This window comes from Otolemur garnettii, unplaced genomic scaffold (genome assembly GCF_000181295.1).
Source record: "Otolemur garnettii isolate 467f Iridium unplaced genomic scaffold, OtoGar3 scaffold00002, whole genome shotgun sequence".
In the NCBI taxonomy this organism is placed as follows: domain Eukaryota; kingdom Metazoa; phylum Chordata; class Mammalia; order Primates; family Galagidae; genus Otolemur; species Otolemur garnettii.
Genome location: NW_003852397.1, coordinates 26,075,200 through 26,082,504, shown reverse-complemented (window position 1 = coordinate 26,082,504; position 7,305 = coordinate 26,075,200).

The window sequence follows — 7,305 nt, the reverse complement described above, 5'->3', positions numbered from 1 at the left end:
CTTTCCCATGGAAGCTATAAGTTAGTTTCATAGTAGGGCTGAGTACATTGGATACTTTTTCTTTCATTCTTGAGATACTTTGCTAAGAAGAATATGTTCCAGCTCCATCCACATAAACATGAAGGAGGTAAAGAATATGGGGGAAGGGGAAAGGGAGGGGAGGGGAGGGGAGAAGATGGGTGGAGGGAAGGTAATTGGTGGGACCACACCTGCGGTGCATCTTACATGGGTACATGTGAAACTTACTAAATGTAGAATATAAACGTCTTAGCACAATAACTAAGAAAATGCCATGAAGGCTATGCTAACCAGTTTGATGAAAATATTTCAAATTGTACATTGTGCTCCATGACTGCATTAATGTACACAGCTATGATCTAATAAAAAAAAAAAAAGAGAGTGAGAGAGAGAGAGTCTAGATGACAATGACGGTCACCATCCAAAGACAGAGTGAGTTTTTTCTACAACGACCTCCCTAGATGAAGAAGGGAAGAAAGCGAGGATGGGAGGGGAAACTTGGCCACATTTATCAGGGTGACCTTACTTAATCCTTTCACTAAGTAATCTTAAAAAAGTACATTGAAACCAGACTTCATTACTACATCCAGAAAGCATTTTGCATGAGTAACTGCTTTTCAGTCTCTAAATCCTGGAAGCTCTGCAGAATGCACTAACATTTCTCAGAAAACCCGTGTGAAAATTAAAATCACGTATCTTAAGAGTATTAAAAAACATTCACAGATAAATATTGTAATGTCCTTACAGAGAAATAAAGATGGAAGTCTTCACCATCTTTTTTTTTTAATTAAATCATAGCTGTGTACATTAATGCAATCACGGGGTACAGTGTGGTGTTTTCATATACAATTTGAAATACTCTCATCAAACTGGTTAACAAAGCCTTCATGTCATTTTCTCAGTTACTGAGTTAAGACATTCATACTCTGCTTTTAGAAAGATTCACTTGTACCCTTGTAGGATAAACCATAGAGGTGACCCCTCCAATTACCCTCCCTCCACCCATCCACCTCCACCCCTCCCCATGCCTCCCCCCTCCCCATATTCTAAGGCTATAATTAGGTTATAATATTCCTATGAAAGCTATAAATTAGTTTCAAAATAGGGCTGTGTACATTGGATACTTTTTCTTCCATTCCTGAGATATTCTGCTAAGAAGAAGATTTTCTAGTTCCATCCATGTAAACATGAAGGAGGTAAAGTCTCCATCTTTATCAAAGTACCCAACTGAAGTTGACAAAAAGAATAAAGAATTAGCTAGCTTTCTATACCTAAGATTTATCAAATATTTAGATTCATTCTTGGCCAATGGTAATTCCAGAGGAGTGTAGTCTAAGGATTTTATGGTCTACACATTCTCTAACCCAAAACAGAGTACCTACTGTAGATAGATTAGTCTTTCGAGGACCCTGCAGATCCCCAACTAAGAAAGTGCAGACCTGAAGGCTCCCAAGCCAAGGCCAACCTCGTCTCATCTACACACACACCAGACTAGACCCTGATTTCAGAAACAAGTTCCCAGGTTCCTCTCTCCCACCATGAACCAGCAGAAGCTGAAATTGCGTAATTGCTATATTAGGGATGCCTTTGATTGTTAACTCTATAAAAAGCAAATATTTTTAAAGGGATAACAGAACATACCTCACTTAGAATTTGTCTTAATGGAGAAAAGTTTATGACAACTCTGGAACTAGTTCTGATAAGTGAAGGAAGAGAGAGAGGACGAGGGCCTTCAGCATCTGAAGCAGGGGTCCTCAAACTTTTTAAACAGGGCGCCAGTTCACTGTCCCTCAGACCATTGGAGGGCCAGACTACGGGCCCTGGGACAAGTTGGCTGCTAAGCAGGACAGACAGTGGTGGCAAAAACACCTGGCAGGCCGGATAAAAGTCCTAGGTGGGCTGCATATGGCCCGCGGGCCGTAGTTTGAGGACGCCTGATCTGAAGTGACTGTGACAAATAAGAGCACACACAGAGGTCGCCATGGACTCTGGAGTCATTTGCTTATGTATCTCCCAGCCTTGTTTTACTGAACCTTCCCCCGGCAGTATTCCCCCTTCAAGAGAGCACAGGTTATGTGGATAAAAGAAAGAAGCAGAAACTGGCAAGTAAAACAAGATTCCCACCTGATGATGCAAGAGGAATAAGATGGAATATCCCTTGGTCAACAGGGGATGAAGGAAGCCCACGCTAAGTGGCCGGAAAGCAGGCATAACACAGCTCTAGGAACACACGTGGCTTTTTTAGGAAAGGATGCTCCCAAAGTATTCAGGGAGCCCTGGCTCCTGCTGCATCCGGCATCCTCTCTGCCCCCTAACCTCCTAGGGCTGTCTGACTCTGACAGCCTAGAGTGTCCTCTACCCCAGTGGCCCCTGAGTTCCTGGGCTGTCCTCTTCAGGGCAGGTATTCAGAAAGCTGTAGTCTTATTTAGTATCAGCGACAGGGTTACCCGGAAAGTCTCAGGAGAGCTCTAATTAGCTTCCAGTTCAGAGCTAGCAGATCAGGGATAGGCATAACCTTACCAGGCCCATCAGGGCCTTTCATCCTTCAATCTTCCCACACACCATGTCCCCTACCACCCTGAAGGCCCTTATGTCCATTGGTGAAGGGTGTCCATCCATGTATCAAACAGAGAGACATAGGATGCCTACTACATGGCTGGCACTGAGATTGTAGCAGGGACCAAAGCAGACACACGCATGTGCCGTCCTGGCACTGTAGTGTAGTGGGGGTGGGGGTGCAGACAGTATGTAAAATAAATAAATAAAGCATGTCGTATACCCGCAAGTAGTAGGCTCTAGGGAGGAAACTGAAGCTGGGGGCGGGTAGAAGGCACGTTGGGAAAGGTGGTTGTGATTTTAATAATGGGTCGGGGGCTGGGATGGGAGTTGCTCACTGAGAAGGTGACTTGCAAGTTAAGACCTGCAGGAGGTGAGGAAAGACATCTGGGGGAGAATGTTACAGCAAAGGGACCCACTGAGTGCACACTCTGGGGCCAGAACCTGCTTGGCCTGTCTGCGGAACACCCAGGAGGCTCAGTACAGTTAGGAGGGGGATGAAGTGGGTCACGGTGGGTGAAGTAGACAATTCCAATCATCCCCTCCCTGCTGTCCTGAATCCCACAAAACCCTCATGCATGGAACACTCCTCTAGGAGCCACTGGGACTTTGTATCTTTTACTTTTTTTTTTTTTTTTTTTTGAGATAGTCTCACTTTGTCACCCTCAGCAGAACGCTGTGGCATCATAGCTCACAGCAACCTCAAACTCTTGGGCTTAAGTCATCCTCTTTCCTCAGCCTCTCAAATAGCTGGAACTACAGGTGCCTGCCACAATTTCCAGCTATTTTTAGAGACAGGGACTCACACTCGCCCAGGCTGGTCTGGAACTTCTACGCTCAGGCAATCCACCCACCTCAGCCTCCCAGAGTGCTAGGATTCCAGGCATACTATTAATACAAACATCGACCTTCTCCGCTGTTTGGTGCCTCTGCCAATTTAAAACAAAACCCTTATGCATTTCTCTATTTCTTCAATGGCAGTTACATTGATAGGGTTTTTTTTTCTTTTTTTTAAATCAGGAATTGTGTTTGCTCTCAGTTGCTACAGAGATAGAAGTTTGTAGGAGTTTGTTTGCTGTTGACTTTTCAGTCAATATTCAAAGGCAGAAGAGGTATAACATATGGGAAAATTTATAATCAGAGGTACAGGCATTTTCTGCCAAGTCAAGATAGATAAGAAGATCAAGATAAGGACCAACACAAGAAGGGAGATGTGGTTATGAATTTGAAGGGAATACAATTTGTCTGCGTTTGTTACCAGGAGTTCCTGGTGTCATCCCTGCCCTGAGTAAATGAGCACTTCTCCATACGATGGTAATTCTCTGATAGTTAAGACTTGCTACCTTTCAAACTATTTTAATCTCTTTTATATTACATTTCACAGTGTCTAGATGTCATTATAATATTTTAATGAGGCTGAACCTTTTAGGAAGAGTTCAGGAGCACACAGATCAAATCCAAGAGTAGGAAACACACAGCAGAAAACAGAGATAAACGAACTCTGCGTTCTGGCCCCATCCTACTCTTTTCATAAGCACAGTAATCTTTCGTACAACTTTTCTGTATTAAAAGCTTCTATTTAGCACTTCTGTTCAGTGCCGGATACTGTAGGAAGCACACATTATCTCTCTACAGGTATTAACTCATTAAAAAATATATATATCTGAAGTTTTCCATTATTATACCATTTTATAAATGAACAAAAAACAATGTTTAGAGAGTTTAAGATATTTGCCCAGGGCTCCTCCTAAGCACTGCACTGTGCCGCCATGTGCAGATGTCAAAGGCCCACATTTGACCTCTTCTGCAGAGGGAACTGGGGAACACTGTAAAAACATGTTCAATTCTTAAGAATCAACAAGCAGATGGATGTCATTAGATCTGTCCTGTGCTTTTTAATTTGTTCTATTCCCTGATGGATTTCTCTAACGGATGAAGAATAGGCCCTATTTACAGAGTTGAGTACAGGTCAGGCAAGCTGCAAGAAATCTTGGCTTGTTCAGATTTTATAGGCCTGCCCCTTGGCCTGACAATCTTATAAAAATGGATACAGACACATAATTTCACTTTTTCCATACCTGAGTCCAGTTTCAACCAAGGAGTTGGAATTGTGTGCTTAAGGGAAAAATCATGGAAATAAGCTAAATGAACTGCGATACTTCCACATTGCACTGTCAGTCCTACCGAAGTCTGTGCAACACTGCTCCTCTGAGATGTAATTGTCTCTTCCTTAGCTCAGGATGAGAAACGCAGAACAATCTCCATAGTAATGAAATGAGTAGGATGTAAAGGTGTTGGCCATTCTTTTAATTGGATATGAATCAAATAATCACACCAATAAATACAAGTATAAGCTAAAAAAGACTATGAAAGAAAGATATATAAGGCTCACCAATAATTCAAACCATTTAATGTAAATAATTAGCATCAATAATTATACTAGAGTTCATGTAGATTTGTTGGGGAGAATCCAGCTGGTTACTTGGCAACTCCCTGCAGATGTCTAATCAACATCTAAACTTCAGTATGTCAGAACTAAGCTCCCTATCTTCTTTTCTATTGTAGTTGATGTTGACTTTATCCTTTCAGTTGCTTAGGATAAAACCTCGGGGTCATCTTGACGTCAATCTTTCTCCTTCAATCCTTTTAGCCAATCTTTCAGCAAATCTGTGGCTCTCTCTGCAAAATACATGCAGAATCTCACTCTTTCTCACTCCCTTCACTGCTATCACTGCAGCCTGGATTATCAGAACAGTATAAATATTAAATCTTGTCTGGATTCTTGCAATGATCTCCTAAATGGCCTACTTGTACATCTCCTTTGTAAATAGTCCATTCTCTAATGATTGATGCAGTGAGCCTGCTAAAAGCCAAGTTAAGACTGCTCTTCTGCTCTGAATGTTCCAGATTACCTCCCTCCATTAAATTCAGAGTTCAGTGACCTACATCCCTACATAGGACCCTATTTCTCCTCTAAGTCTAGCTCCTGCCCTGTGCCTCTCACTCCCTTTGTGCCTCCATCCTGGCCCCCTTGATGGCTTTGGTACTTGCCAGGCACATTTTGGCTTCAGAGCCTCAGCTCCCACTGTTCTAGCTGCCTGGAATAGCCAGACATGGCCTGGTGGCTCCCTCCCTCACCTCTTCCAGTCTTTGCTGAAATGACACCTTCCCAGTGATGCTCACCCTCTACCTAAGTATGACCTGCTTCCACCTCACGTCCCTGCATCCTGATTCTTCTTATTCTACTCTCTTATTTTCTTCCCCCCCCCCCGGCATTTGGCACCTGTTAACATGTATATAATGTTATATAAAATTATGCTGTTTCTTTGTCTCTCTTTCCCACTAGAATTTAAACCTATAAGGCAGGAAGCTTTGTCTTTATTAACTGATGTATCCTAGACACTTAGCACCGAGCCTGAAATACCCTAGGCACACATCAATATTTTTCAAATAGATAAAAGAAAGTAGTAGGCAGGGTAATGGAGTGGAAGCGTGCAGGCTTTGAAAAGGCAAACCTGATTTCAAATACGTGCTCTGCACTCTCCAGCTCGATGAGCTCAGGGGAGTCACTATATACTCTGAAGCCTCAGTTTCCTCAGCTGTAAACGTGTAAATGTTAGTGTCATTGTGAGGATCACGTGCAATGCACCCAGCATGGCACACATCTCACAGGTGTAGTTATTTCTGATATCACGATGTGTTATATGAAATAGTTAAAAATAATGTTCGATTTTTTCACTGTTCAATTAACCGCAAATACAGTTTTAATATTAAAAACTATTGTGATTTTGGTGCTCTAGGTACTACGCAAAACATCAAAGCTCATCAACAGCATAAATTCATCTGATTCCTCTGTGAGGACTTCAGCAGTTCCCTTAGTGACTAGAAGGCATCAGCAGCTGAGTGACACAATTCTCTATTAATACGGCTTCTTCTGTCATGAACATCCAAGATGAGATGGCCTCATTAGCAATATTCCAAATTAGAGGAATAGAAAAGACAGACCAGTATCTTAGCAAGTAGTGTAATATGGGAAATTGACACAGAAAAAATAGGAAGAAAAATTTGTTCAATTTTGCTTTTCAAATTTTCTTTTAAGAAGAAGGGCCTTGGCTCGGCACCTATGGCTCAAGTGGCTAAGGCGCCAGCCACATACACCTAAGGCGGCGGGTTCAAATCCAGCCCAGGCCCGCCAAAACAACAATAATGGCTGCAACCGAAAAATAGCCAGGCATTGTGGCAGGTGCCTGTCGTCCCAGCTACTTGGGAGGCTGAGGCAGGAGACTTGCTTGAGCCCAGGAGTTGGAGATTGCTGTGAGCTGTAATGCCACAGCACTCTACCCAGGGGGACAGCTTGAGGCTCTGTCTCAAAAAAAAAGAAGAAGGGCCTTTAGATCAACAGTGGCAGAACAACCCTTAGTGGGAAGATATAGAAGCATAAGATAGGTGAGATTAGAGAGAGAGTGGGCTCCTGCTCTGAATCAGGTCACCCTCCACAAATTAAAATGGTAGCCACTCAGGGAAATGGCTTGTAAGATTTCTAAGCCACCTCTTTTGAGAAGTTGACTAAGATAATTTGTGGACGGAGCTGACTGAGTAGTGGAGTTGCTCTCATTACAATTTCCTAAATTAAATTGCATAAACCATCACTTGGCTGTAAAGTACATGTTAGAATGACTCAGAGGGAGTAATGGGAGTCCATTTATGAAGTACAAATTCATTTATTCATTC